The sequence below is a fragment of the Toxotes jaculatrix genome, chromosome 11 (assembly GCF_017976425.1).
Source record: "Toxotes jaculatrix isolate fToxJac2 chromosome 11, fToxJac2.pri, whole genome shotgun sequence".
Classification (NCBI taxonomy): Eukaryota; Metazoa; Chordata; class Actinopteri; family Toxotidae; genus Toxotes; species Toxotes jaculatrix.
Window position 1 is genome coordinate 22,704,345 of NC_054404.1, and position 13,523 is coordinate 22,717,867.

Consider the following 13,523-nt stretch of genomic DNA (forward strand, 5'->3'; position numbering starts at 1 on the left):
AGCTGTTCCTGTTGGATGAGTTTCAGTGGAGATTTAAAATCTATTAGAAATGGTGAAATATTTAACAATTGGCAGTTTCAGCCGTACAGTTCTGCTATCAGCACTTAGTCTGTTCTTGTTCGTAGTTGGCTCTGTGGTAACAAATGAGGGCAACGTGTGTCATTAGAGCCTAAAGTCATAGACACAACAACAGAGCTGTGATACTACAGTCCATCACTGGAGCCAGTGTGAAACGTCCTCTTTAGACCAAACACAATCTATCACACAGACATACTATATCACCCATCAGTCTAATGTGACTGTGAGCAAATGCCACCAGAAGAACAACAGTCTTAAGGCTGGATGAACAGCACTGAGGCTACCACAGGACTTTTTATATGTGTAATCGTATTATAAGTACATGACTACTCGCCTCTCTAATGTGTGTCTGTGATTGTGTTGACACCATGGTGGAACACTGACAGCAGACAAATGGCAGTAAGCTGGAGCTGACGAACTCAAACATACAGTGAGTAAACATCATTTGATTCTTTTCTCCATCAGGAAAACTCCTGTCTGTGGGTCTCAGCTCTAAGCCCATTGGTTCCTACTTAAGGCGTAAATCTTTAAAAACATCTCCTACAAATCACATCCCTGCACAACTACACTTTGTTCCCTGTTATGTTGTGGTGGAAATATAATTGCTGGCTGGATCACGTTCAGAGGAAACTTTCTTTTTTTTTCAATGAATGAGGCACTACATTTATCAACAGCAGCAGAGTCATCGGGAGGTGGTTGGTGTGGATGGTGGACGTTCAAAGAACACGACTGTCACACCAGAGACTGGGGTTCACAAATGTCATCTGCTGACTGCAGTTCTATCAAACAGTCAGGAGGAATCTGTGTGTGTGTGTCGGGGGACTATTTTAAATTGTTGGAATTATTCTTTAACCAACATGTTCCTCATAGAAGTGACTGTAGAGAACTTGTCTTTTCACCCCTTTAAAATCTTTTTTCACTGAGACACTGGAGCTGAATGTCCTACTCTGATATTTGCAGTTTTTGCTTGTAGTTTGTCAGCAGACAGCACAAACTGGTTTCACTCAGGGTTTATGAAGCTTCCCTCAAGACAACATGTACACACACACACACACACACACACAGAGCCAACAGGTGGACTGTGTCCGGTGGAACGGTAGCCTCTGTCAGCACCCTGAGGCCCCAACAACCCCTACTATCCTCCAAGTGCATCGTGGGTGCCTCCGTCCTGTCCGAGGCTCCACGGGTTGAGTGTGTGCTTCCTGCTGTCTGTGTCAGACTGGGTGGGATGAGTGGTGACTATTCTGGTTTCCAGTTCTCATCCATCCATTCAGTGTGGGCAGCTGGGAGGTGATGGGATCATCCTGCTGGACTCTGATGTGGATGACTTATTATGGTCCTCATCTGACAGCATCATTTTTTTTGTGAAATCTACTGTTGGATTCAAGTCATGTATGTGTGTGCCTGTGACCTGTGTGTTAGAGGCTGTCCTCTCCTACAAAACAACCCCATACGTCCAGCAGCTTATCACAACCAACAGTTACATTTTATTGTTCAGTGACATCTGACAGCCCCAAAATGATGTTTGATGGGAGCAAAGGAGGAAGTCACATGATGTGGTATTAAAAAAAACAAACAAACAAAAAAAAAAAACGGTGGAGAAACAATTTTCAAAATATTCATTTTCTGCCAATCAAATGATCATTTTTCCTGTACTTAAAAATATCAGAAAAACACAGAGCAGCAAAAGGTGCAATATTTCCCTCTGCAATATAGTGGAGGAACGTGGCATGAAGTGGAAATACACATGTAAACTATCTTACCTTGCTGCTCATTTCTTGCTAGAGCAAGAACAGTAATGCTATGCTATGCTGTGTGACATCTCCAGGTTAACTTTACCCTGGGCTCAGGCTCAGAGGCTCACGCTGCTGTACACAGCCTGGCATTACGCAATGGTAAGTAAAACTACACAGGCTCCTGTGCTGTGTAACATTAGCCATCAAATGCAACATTAATAGTCATAATAATGGATGTATTTTAATGTTTATCATCCACAGACCATTTACAAACAGACTTGGAATTTATAAAATATGACAAATAAATAAATGAGAAGAATTTAAATGCACAATCATGAAAAGCTCCACCATTTCAACAATTCAAACACACACACACGCACACACACACACACACACTTCAAAAACAGACTGGCTGGTGCCTGTGTAGCCCCAGGGGTGTGTGCTGCTGCCTTAATGACGTGCTCAGATCCAGATCGAGCTGCAGCGTCTCCTCAGCCTCATTCAGGGAGGAGAGAGGAGCTGCAGCAACTGATCCAAACAGACGGCGTCCTCCTCCTTCTGCTACTACAACTACTCCTCTTCCTCCTCCTCCTCTTTAAACCGTTTTAACAGATTTGCCTGAGTCCAGCCAAGACTCACTCTGTCACTTCATTAAGTTGCAATCACATTGACAAACTCAAGTGCAGCAGTCACTGTTGTTTTTCCATTGTCTTGTGTGTGCAAGGTTGTGGTTTCTATGGTTTTCAGTGAAACAGTTCACCCATGGGTGTTGCATTTGTGAGCTGCACTGCTGAATGAGCAGCATGTGACACTGAACCCACTTCAACTGTTTTGAGTTTTACAAAACATTAAGTTTTCCTGGGGAAGATGGAAAGGATTTCACCTGAATTCTTTCTGTGTCTGTGTGTCTGTGTGTCTCTGCATGTCTTTCTGTGTTTGTGTGGACAAGTTTTGGTTTGAAACCAAAAGGAGGACATTGGACATTTTGGCCGGTCCTCCCAAATTCAAAGGGCTATTTGAGGGTTCAGACTTGGTTTCAGGGATCAAGTTAGAATCAGGTTTAGGTTAGGGTTAGGGTAAGGGGCCAGAGGAGGCATATTGTCAATGAGTGTCCTCACAACTATAGAAAGACATGAATGTATGTGTGTGTGTGTGTGTGTGTGAGCAAAATTAAGCCGCACAAGTGAAGTGGTGTGTTTAAAGGGCAGTGACAGACAGAAGAAACACACACAAACAGATTAGAAGGTGAGAGCTTAACTATAGAGAGACCAACATGTCTGCATGAGACTGTGTGTGTGTGTATGTGTGCGTGTGTGTCCGGGGGGACGGTCTCTTTTTTTTTCCAGAGGTCAGAGGTGAGCTCTAATTGGCTTAATGGACTGTCCGAACCTAAAACAAGCAGATTTCAGGTCAGCCCAGATCAGAGGCCAACATGAAGCAACTAACCAGTAAACAGACTTCTGTTAGACACAACACTGCCATCCAGCAGCCAGATAGAGTTACTGAGCAGCTCTCTCTGTGGACTCTGACGCACTTCTTTACCATCAAAAGAAGCAGTGAGCGGATGGATAGAGTGCTGTTCATCAAGAAATAGTTCCAGCACAAACACAACCTAACATACACTTCCCATGATGGTATACTATACCCCTTAGAAACATAGTAGAAAACTAAATATCTAAATGACTGACAGTAACAAACCCAAAGAGATTATCACCAACTTGCAGCTCTGTGGAGCTTTTTAACTTCCTTTACTTCATCATTTTGTTTTTTCCGACCTGCAGACTTCCCTCACATCGGCACCGTGTCCATATGCAATGATGAACAGTGAGTGTTGATCAGTGCCATGGTCAGGATTTTAGAAACACTGAAATACCTCATGTGGTGTGGTGGTGCGCCAAAAGTTCAAATTTGCTGACCCAGGCTGTGCTGACCGGAGGCATCACTTCCCTGGGCTGCACATATTCTCTTCAGTACAAGGTGGAGACAAGCCCTTTGAATAACTTGGTCCAATAGGATACACAGAGGATGGAAGTACTGGCACTGACTGAATACTGCACCAAACCAGAGATACAAGTCTTCAGTCATGTATTTACTATTGGTTTTCATTTTATCTTTCTCATGTGGACTAATTTAATTAAGGTGAATTCTGCAGTTTGGGGCCCTATAGGAAGCAGAATTAGGAGCCACATCACATTTTGGACCTCTATGTATTTATGGACCAGCATCAGTTTGGCTAACAGCTTGTGTGAACTCTGGGCTTTCCAGCTCATAAATATCTCTGAGTGTGACAGGCCTGAGAGGCATGCAGTGAAGCGCTTCCGACCAGCTCCAGGAAGCTGGAGAAACATACTCACCCAGGAGTTATGATGGCTCCTAACCCTCGACCTCGACCTGGAAAGTTCATTCCAGAATCATGGCTGCTGTATGCCTTTTTGTCTCTGTGACAGGCACTCCCATAGTTACGAGCAGAGACTGCCAGGCCTCCCTCAAATCAGCTCCAGTGGTTTCTCAGGATACAAATATCAGTTTTAAAACTTTGTTATTTTCTTCAATAGACAAGTGCAGTGTTGGAATACATTATATAAATTGAACTTTGTGGACACATTTGTAAAGCCCTAACATGAAAAAAAGGTTAGGATCTGTTTCAGGTCTCAAAAGCAGCTGGTTGGGAAACTATAACATGAATATATTTTACCATCTCAGTCCACATGCCACACAACTACCTCATCTTAGCCTAATGGCACCTGGACAAACAACACAACACTGATCTCACTGCTCAGCTCAGCCTGTATCCTGTACCCCTGTTTCACACATCAGCTCCTCCTCCAGGCCTGGACGAGGACCTCAATTTCCTTCCCTCATCTCTTTTATCAGTAACGATGTGAAACTCTCTTAAATCATGCAAGTGACTTAGTCTTGTCTGCCTTAACACAAGTAGCCTTCCAACTTCCAAAAGTTATGAGTAGTATGTGCAGTATTCTGTTTACCCAGTTTGTTGATAGAGGCCAGTGAAGAACATAGAATAAATAAAAACATGCAAATCCTTGGTTTTCTCATGAACTGTGACATGCCAGGCAAGTATTTAGACATCAAAAAACCATGTTCTCACGATGAGACGTACTAAATTGAGTATAATGGAGTCAACACTCTCTAAGTGTTAGAGAGATGCAGCTTCTTTGTGGAAAACAAAAAAAAAAAAGAAAAAGAAAAAGAAAAGAAAACTCAGCCTTACTGCCTTTGCATCACCCATTTATTTAATTTAACTGTTGTTATGGTGAGATACAAGCAGTTTGAAGGCAGCTCAGGTCATCCCTCTGTCATCAGCAGTTACTGTGAAATAAAGGAAAACCTTTCTCCTTTTTAAGTGTACTCTTCAGCTACAGCAGTCAGGTTTTAGACAGTTACATAGTAAAAGTACCACCACTACATACTACTAATTAATTAAATCATTTAAGGACAAAACACTGCTGCACTGTTTGTGGATTTGTGCTGAATCCTGGTTATTTACACTCTACATAAACAATACTACCACTCTAATATCTGATTTTATGCAGATGACAGTCTTATATGCATTTGGCTCCTTTTCAGCTTGAGCATCAAGATTATAATCTGTCCTTTTTCAGATTTCAGATTCTAATTCCAGTTGTTCAGACTCACAGACACCTGAGGATTTTGAGTTTTAAATGACTCATAAACTAGGGTAAGGTGAAAGTGAGATTCTTACATCTGAACAAAAAATGTTCATGTGTTATGGACAGGAAAATGATTGTACAGTTAACTGTCATGTCTCCTTTATCCTCATGCTGCTCATGCCACTTTAAAACAACCTGATACGGTTTGTTATTGTGCTTTGTGTTTCATTGCAGGACATGAACATTACGCTTGTCACTGTCTAATGTAAAAAAGCAGAGGACTACATTCCTTGATATTTATTTCTAAAGATCTCTTATAGAAGCTGCCTCAGTATAAAAGCTGCCTTCCTTCTCCTCTTTAATTTAGTAAAGATAATAATAAGCTTTATTTGTATAGCACCTTTCATTCATGACAGCTCAAAGTGCTTTCCATGAAACTACAATAAATAAAATAAAATAAAATAAATAAGAGACCAGAAATTAAACAAATGAAGAGGTTGCACACAAACAGTGAAACGCAGTAAAACTGAGTAAAAAGAAAACCAAGTTTCAGTCTGCTTAAAAGTAAGATTAAAAAATACTTTGTAAAGTAATTACGCAACGCTGAGCTTTCATGATTAACGTGAGGCATAAAGCTCCAGCTGCCGTACAAACGTGTGTGTGTGTGTGTGTGATAGAATTATGATATGTTTGAGTCAGTAATAAGTAGAGGCAGTGCGGCATCACTCAACAACATAAACAGTGTCAGAGTTTAAAATAGACCAGACCTCCCTCTGCTTTACTGTCCCATCTCTCTCTCACACACACACATACATACACACACACACACACACTTGCCTTGTCACTGTCAATCTCCCTCTCAGGGACAGCACAGCCAAACACTACCAGCATAGTGTGTGTGTTCCTTGTAAGTATAGCACACACACACACACAAAGGTATGAGCTCCTTGTATGTGTGTGTGTGTGTTTCTGTGTATAGAAGAGGTTGTAATTTTAACAACCTTTAATTGACCAAACTTTTGTTCGACATGCTAGGGAAACATGGCCACATCAATCTAGTGCCAATTACAAGAGGCTCCATGCCGACCGGGCCCCTAGTCGCCGTGACAACCCGGATGATTGATCACCAACAGCAACGATTCTCTAACCTGATCAGGCAAATTACCGTGGCGACCGCCGGGGCCATCTGAGTCCCGCACCGCAAAATTAAATCCACTGAGCTCATCACCTCAACTCAGTGATACTCTTACAAAGACACACACACACGCACACTGCTCTTTCTCTCTCACATCTGCACACACACACACACACACACACACACACACACACACACAAGCAGCTTCATCCTCCTCTGCCCTTTTTATACACAGAGACAGAGAGAAAGAGAAAGAATCTCTACTGGGGCCTCTGGGGGCCCCAAGCACCAGGTGATAGGAACGTTGGGGGGACATGAAGACGTATTAATGTACTAAAGACTTAATGAACCTCCATCCAGAGCAGAGGCGGAGGAGGGGGAGGAGAGGGGGGAGGAAGAGGAGGGAATGGTGTTTACTTTATTAGTTTACAGCAGATTAATGGGGATAATCATTTAAGTGATGGAGATGGATTACCCTCTCAAAGCTGGACGCGGCCACGCACAGCCGCCCACCTACAGCCAGCACACACACATACACACACAGCTGATGAACCAGGTGGAGGCAAGACAGGAGTGGGAGATGAGGTTTGTGTATGTGTGTGTGGTCAGGTTGTAATGCTGTATAAAGCAGGTATTGTCTTTTTATTGACAGTCAGATGTGATGCAGTCAGTGTCATCCACGTTTGATATAATGCAGTTTGATTGATTATAAATTTATTGTAGAACTGATTGGTACTACACAGGATATCCCCGAGTAGACCTGAGTCTGAGGAGATGTGTAGTGTGACATTTAGATCACATTTGCATTTTGTCTTTTTTATAACCTTCCTACAAGTAATCACAGTGAGGGTAAAGGAACCATACTTGGCATATTGGGATAACTTATCAGCAGACATTTTCAGCATTTAGAATAACACCACTATCTGGACAAGATTAAAATTATTTCACTTATATATAAAATTGCACTGGACTCTTACCAGTACCCCCAGGAATTACATTCACATACAGTTCATTCTACACCCCACAACCTATGTCTGGTGTTAATGTTCAGTACCGCTGCAGGAAGTAGTATGTCCTGTTATAGACTTCAGAAAAAAATTTGATAAAATGCAGTTTAAGGTGTCCACAAAGGAGGAAACATACCAAAGTTGAGGAGTGTCCCTAGGTGTGACAATCTGGAATGAAGTGCCCACATTGGTGTCCTTTTGATGGAAGAAAATATGATAGGGCCCTGTAAACTTTTATCATTCACCCCTCTCATTGAGAGTGAAGTATCAAAACTCCTGACCAATAGCCATCCTACTACAGGTGTGCTCGACCCCATTCTCACCAACCACCTAAGAGCTCTGAGCCATATCTCATACCATTGTGCCAGCTATCACATTTGATAAATGCATCACTGAGTTTGGGAACATTTCCAACCACACTCAGTCAGGTTTGGGTAACACCTCTGCTCAAAGCCTTTACTCAACCCTGCTCAATTTGAAAACTATTCATTACTTCCATTCTTATCTAAGGCTATAGAAAGGATGGTTTTCAAACAGGTCTCAGACCTCTCACTGAACACCCTCCTTGATCCAAATCAGTCAGGCTCAGTCAGCCCTATGGGCAGTCAGAGCTATGGCTCAGCCCTTGGTCCTTGTCTTGCTGGATATATCAGCTGCCTCTGACACAGTAGCATCCTGTATAGAATATTGTTATCCCACATGATGATTTGAAGCCTACCTCACTGGGCATTCCTTCAATGTGTCATGGCGAAGATACATGTCCTTATCCTGTCACCTCCCCACTGGGGTGCCCCAAGGCTCAGTGAAAGGGTCTGTTCTCTTTGCCAAATACATCACCTCCTTGGGTCCAATTATCTGTTTGCATGGCTTCTCATATCACTGCTATGCAGATTACATCCAACTGTAACTGTCATTCCCATCAGATGACCCACAGTCTTGGCAGTGATATCAGCAAGGTATGCTGAACTCTTTATCATCCCAGCCACTCAATCTCTTCAACCCAACATCAACATCGAAATTAAATCTTTATCTCTCACCCCATGATGGAATGAACTGGCGATCATGGTAGAAAGAAGTCTATCCTTTCTGTAGGGTGATTATTTGGAGAATAAAGCATTTTATTCCATTCACTTGATTTTGATACAGTACTACACACTAGTTTACTCAGCCGAACCCCCTTTAAGACACTGCCTAGATACTGGTGTGGAGAAAGATGTTTTTCAGAGTCAGAGTTTTTCACCAAACATATTGATGTTCTCTGCTGATGGGTGTCCCCTCAGACAGCCTGAGTCCTCCACTGGTCCTGTCACAGCTGGAAAACCTTGGGTGTATTTCGTATTTTAATAATGGCTGTGGGTGTAGCACTTAAGATGAGACATCCATCAAAAGCCCTTGGGCTTTTTTTTAAAAAAAATCATACCTGAATCATTACTAAGTGGAAACTGTCACCCAACCGCACACTCAAACTTTACACAGCAAATCATATGTTATTCTCTGTACTTTCACACAATTCTACATGTAAAATAACATCAGAACTAAGGGACACAACAATTACCCTTAAGCCATTGAAAAACATATTTTTTATTCCATATTTTTCAATCTAACTTTATCCTGCACTTTTGCAAAGTGGAAAAAGGGTTTTACATTTAGGGCAGGTGCATATAAGGTTTTCTTATGCCTAATGGAAAAAGAGTTTTTCGCTCCTTGTTGTGTTTGTGTCATAGGATTTGCATTCTCAGACATTCCCTCAAATATGAGCATTTTAATGAATCCGTGGCTGTTTTCTGGTTAATTTGGATTTAAACATCAAATAGATTCACTTTAGGAAAACCTGGACTTCCAGTTTAACAGTTAACATGTTACACATATTTGTTTTAGATGTGTGCTGCAGTCCTGATCCTCCATCTGGAGCCTGAGGCGACTCGTCTTAATCCTTAATGAAGCCTAAACAAATTCTAACACTCAGTCTCTTGACGAAGCTTACAGCAAACACCGCTCCACTCCTCAACTTAGCCCACTGCTGACTTCATTAGAGTCATATGGGATGAAATGGGATCTGTGCTGCTCGGGGTTTGTTCATAGACATACTAATATATACACACAGTGTTGTGAACACCTGGACACACACACGTTGGGGCACAGACATTCATGAACACACATGCAGTGACAGTTGCAAATACACACAAAAATGCATGTATGTACACACACACACACACACAGTACATTAACACCTGCATACAGAAAAAGACAAAAGTAAATTTGCACAAGCATATTGGACACACACACACACACACACACACACACACATACACACACAGACACACACACACACACACCCAAAGCTACACACAGAGTAAGCATGAGTTTGCTACAACTCACATCTTCACACAAATAAAGACAAAGATTCATACACATCCATATAGACAGAAACACACAAAGACACACTCACACATCCACCAAGAGGTTTAATTACTGTCCTCTCTTTCGGTTTCCCTGTCTCCTGGCCGCTGCTGCAAGATAGATCTCAGTGTCAGAGCAGCTGACAGATTGAGACAGAGCACAGGTACCACTGCATATGCGCGCATACACACACCCACCCACCGACACATACACACACACACACACCAAGTTTCTACCACAGCCATGTATATACACATGTGACCAAAAAACCCTCTCCCTCTTACTGTTCTTCTGTTTTCAGCACCCACCTCCCTCCTTCCCTCCCTCCCTCCCTCTACAGCACACAGACACCTTGTCTCCCCCCCTCCCTCTTGCCTCACCTCTCCCATGTTTCCTATACTTCCATGGTTACGGTGTACACAGTGTGAGTAAATACCCATCCTGAGTCAGGCTGGATGGTTTGGATTAAAGCAGAGTAAATCAGACTGCAGGCTGAGCTCAGTTTACAGCACAAGTGCTCCATATAAACACCACTTAAAGTGTAAGTGCAGTACATACATCTAGCTCACTGCTGCTGGAGTGGACAGTAAAAACATGGGGCAGGATGCCCCCACGTTCTTCAAAAGCATTAGAAAAGAAGAAAAAAAAACATCAGAGCTTTGGTGTTTATCTACAGTTTACACAGAATTTGGTGCAGTGACATTTTTCTGAGATGAAGTTTTATTTTAATTAACTTTCAGATGTGGAAATGATCTTATTGGCTGAGTTAAACCTCAGTGGGCGGAGCCGAATGGCTACAGTTTATCAGCAAGACAAGCCAAAACATAAGAGAAAGTCTGGTCAAAATGTAAATATAAATACAAGTGTAATTATAGGGTAAATGATTTTATAGTAATTGTGACAGTGGAAGTTCACCTTCATGACAACAGGACATAGACTAGCCATATTTCATGCATATTTCAGCACCCATTCCTGTGCTGTTGGGAGTCAAACTAAAATTCTACTGAACAAAGGCAGGGAAAAATTAGACTGCTAGCTACCAAACACTGACATAAAACCAACGCAGGGCTCAAAACATTTTTAAAATTGGCTTTGCAGATGTTTCATGAGGAAGGAAGCTGATTTAAAATGTTTGTGAGACCTTAACGATACTCAAATCTGAAAACTCAAGGTTAGAACTTTCAGCCTGTATGAAGGTAAACTGAGACGTTAATAAACGATGCTGTAAAAGCTGCTCAGAGCTGTGTGAAAGTGAAGTTAAGACAACCTATGGTCCTCTCTAACTTCCTCTGTAATGGTTATTATCCGTCTCACTCCTCACCAGATGTAGGCAGTGATACAGTTTTATCAACATTCTTATTCTGTGAATCCCTTCATTTCAGTGGTGAAACTGCAAATTTACCATACAAATCAATACTAACTCGTTACCACAACTTTTCTCATAGAACTTTTTCACAGCAGGCACTGTATTTGGACTCATCACAGCAGAGAAAGCTCCATTGTACATAATATAATTAATGAAAGCTGCATCTCAGAGAATGCATCTTCACTTGCATGGCTCACTGGGCTTCATAAATGGAATGGAGCCATGTTCAGAGCTGTTAGTAACAGCAGACAAACTGAAATGTCTCCTGTGAGAAAGGTCTGTCAGACCTGTGGCTCTCTGGCTGCTCCCACTGCTGCTCAGTTCACCCAGTCAAAATATAATGAATGACAATATGTTAATGTAGTTAATGCAGAATTAAAATTACAGACCTAATATTGTAAAGAATTGGTGTATGATGAGATAATGTTTGACATGAGCAGAAATAATGGGAAAATTTGTAGAAATTTAGAGGGAGGTTAGTGCAGGTTATTACAGCAGTTGTTGTAATTACATGCTCTGTGTGAAGTGAGTGAAGAGCGAATAACAGTCACACACTGTGACACTAATCTCTCAAGCTTTCTCACCAGAAAACACACATCAAACAAATGCAGTAACATGCCTTTATTTCACATTACCATAAATCAGAGAAATATCCTGTTTGTTGTCAAAGGTGAATAATTTACATCAACATGAATAATTTACCACGATGAAAACTGAATCACATATTTTCATGGCATTAGCTTTGCTGGCTTTTGTATTTCAGTGAGGTGTTGTAATAAACCTCCACGTGTATGTGTTTGTGGTGGAGGAGGAGGCAGCTTTTACTAAAACTGAATGAACTTTAATGCTGCGTAGGTTGTTCGTGAACATATACAGTCCAGGCCATAAGTATTTTGACAGTTCCACAGTCTTTGTTCTTCAGGTTTTGAGCTTAAGCACAATCAGTCTGACATAAAATAACATTCTACATTAAAGTGCCACGTCTCAGCTTTGAGTAGGTTTGCATCAGTATGGAAAGAGCTGTGTGTGAGATAGAGCCCTTCTAACACATAGCACCCACAGTTTAGGAGCTCAAAAGTAATTGGACGGATAAAGTCTAAAGTGTTAGAACCACACACATCAGCCGACTCTTCGTATCCTGATGTTCACCCAGGCCTTTACTGCAGCCACAGGCAGCTCTTACTTGTGGGGTCTCTCTGCCTTTAGTCTGGTGGAATGCAGCTCAGTCCAACTGAGATCAGGTGAATAACTCCAGTTGGATAGATCCCACCTCTTCACCCTGAAAAGCTCCTTGGTTGTTTTGCCTCATCTCTAAGATTGTTGTCCTTCTGTATGATGACCTGTTACACCCAAGTTTCTATTTAAACAGCTGTGCATTTCAAAATATAAGGGTTAATGCTTCTGACTTGAATATCTGTGGAAGCTGATGTTACAGTGACTCATCAGACAGTGTGAAGGATATTGCATAAAGTTGGCCTCTATGGACGGCGTCTGTGAAGAAAACCATTACTCACAAAACGGCACGAAACTGCAGGATTAAACTTTGCCAAAGAACATGAAAAGAGGCCTGATGAATGTTGGCATCAGACTCTTTGGTCAAATCATTTTGATAGAGATTGATTTGTGTTTCATAAAACCAAAAAACTTTGTTCCAGAAATCTACAGGTTTCTCTTTGCATGTCTTTGTGAACTGAAGCCTGGCCTTTCTGTTTCAGAGGCTTCCCAGAGTTTTGAATCTTGTGGTGAGTCCACTGAGGTTGTGGTCATGAAGTCTTCTCTGGATCACTGACAAGGAAACATGTCTGCCTGCATCCTGGAGAGAGTCTTAACTTGCTGTGCAGTTGGGACGGATTCTTCTTCACTTTGTAAATGATTTTGTCATTTTCCTCGCCTGCGTGGTCACCTCTTTACTCCTCACACTGACTTTCAGTCAGATTCAAGCTGTGTGTGATCTCTTTTGAGGAGCCAAGTGTTCATTTACTTTTGAACTCCTAAACTTTGGGCTCTATTCATTAAAAAGGCTCTTTCTCCCGCACAGTTCTTCCCACACTGATATAAACCTGCTCCCATTAAAGCTGAGACCTGGCACTTTAATACATCATTTTATTTCAAATTGAATGATCTGCATTTACCTTGGTGAAGCATTATGTCAATAACTTACAATAACAC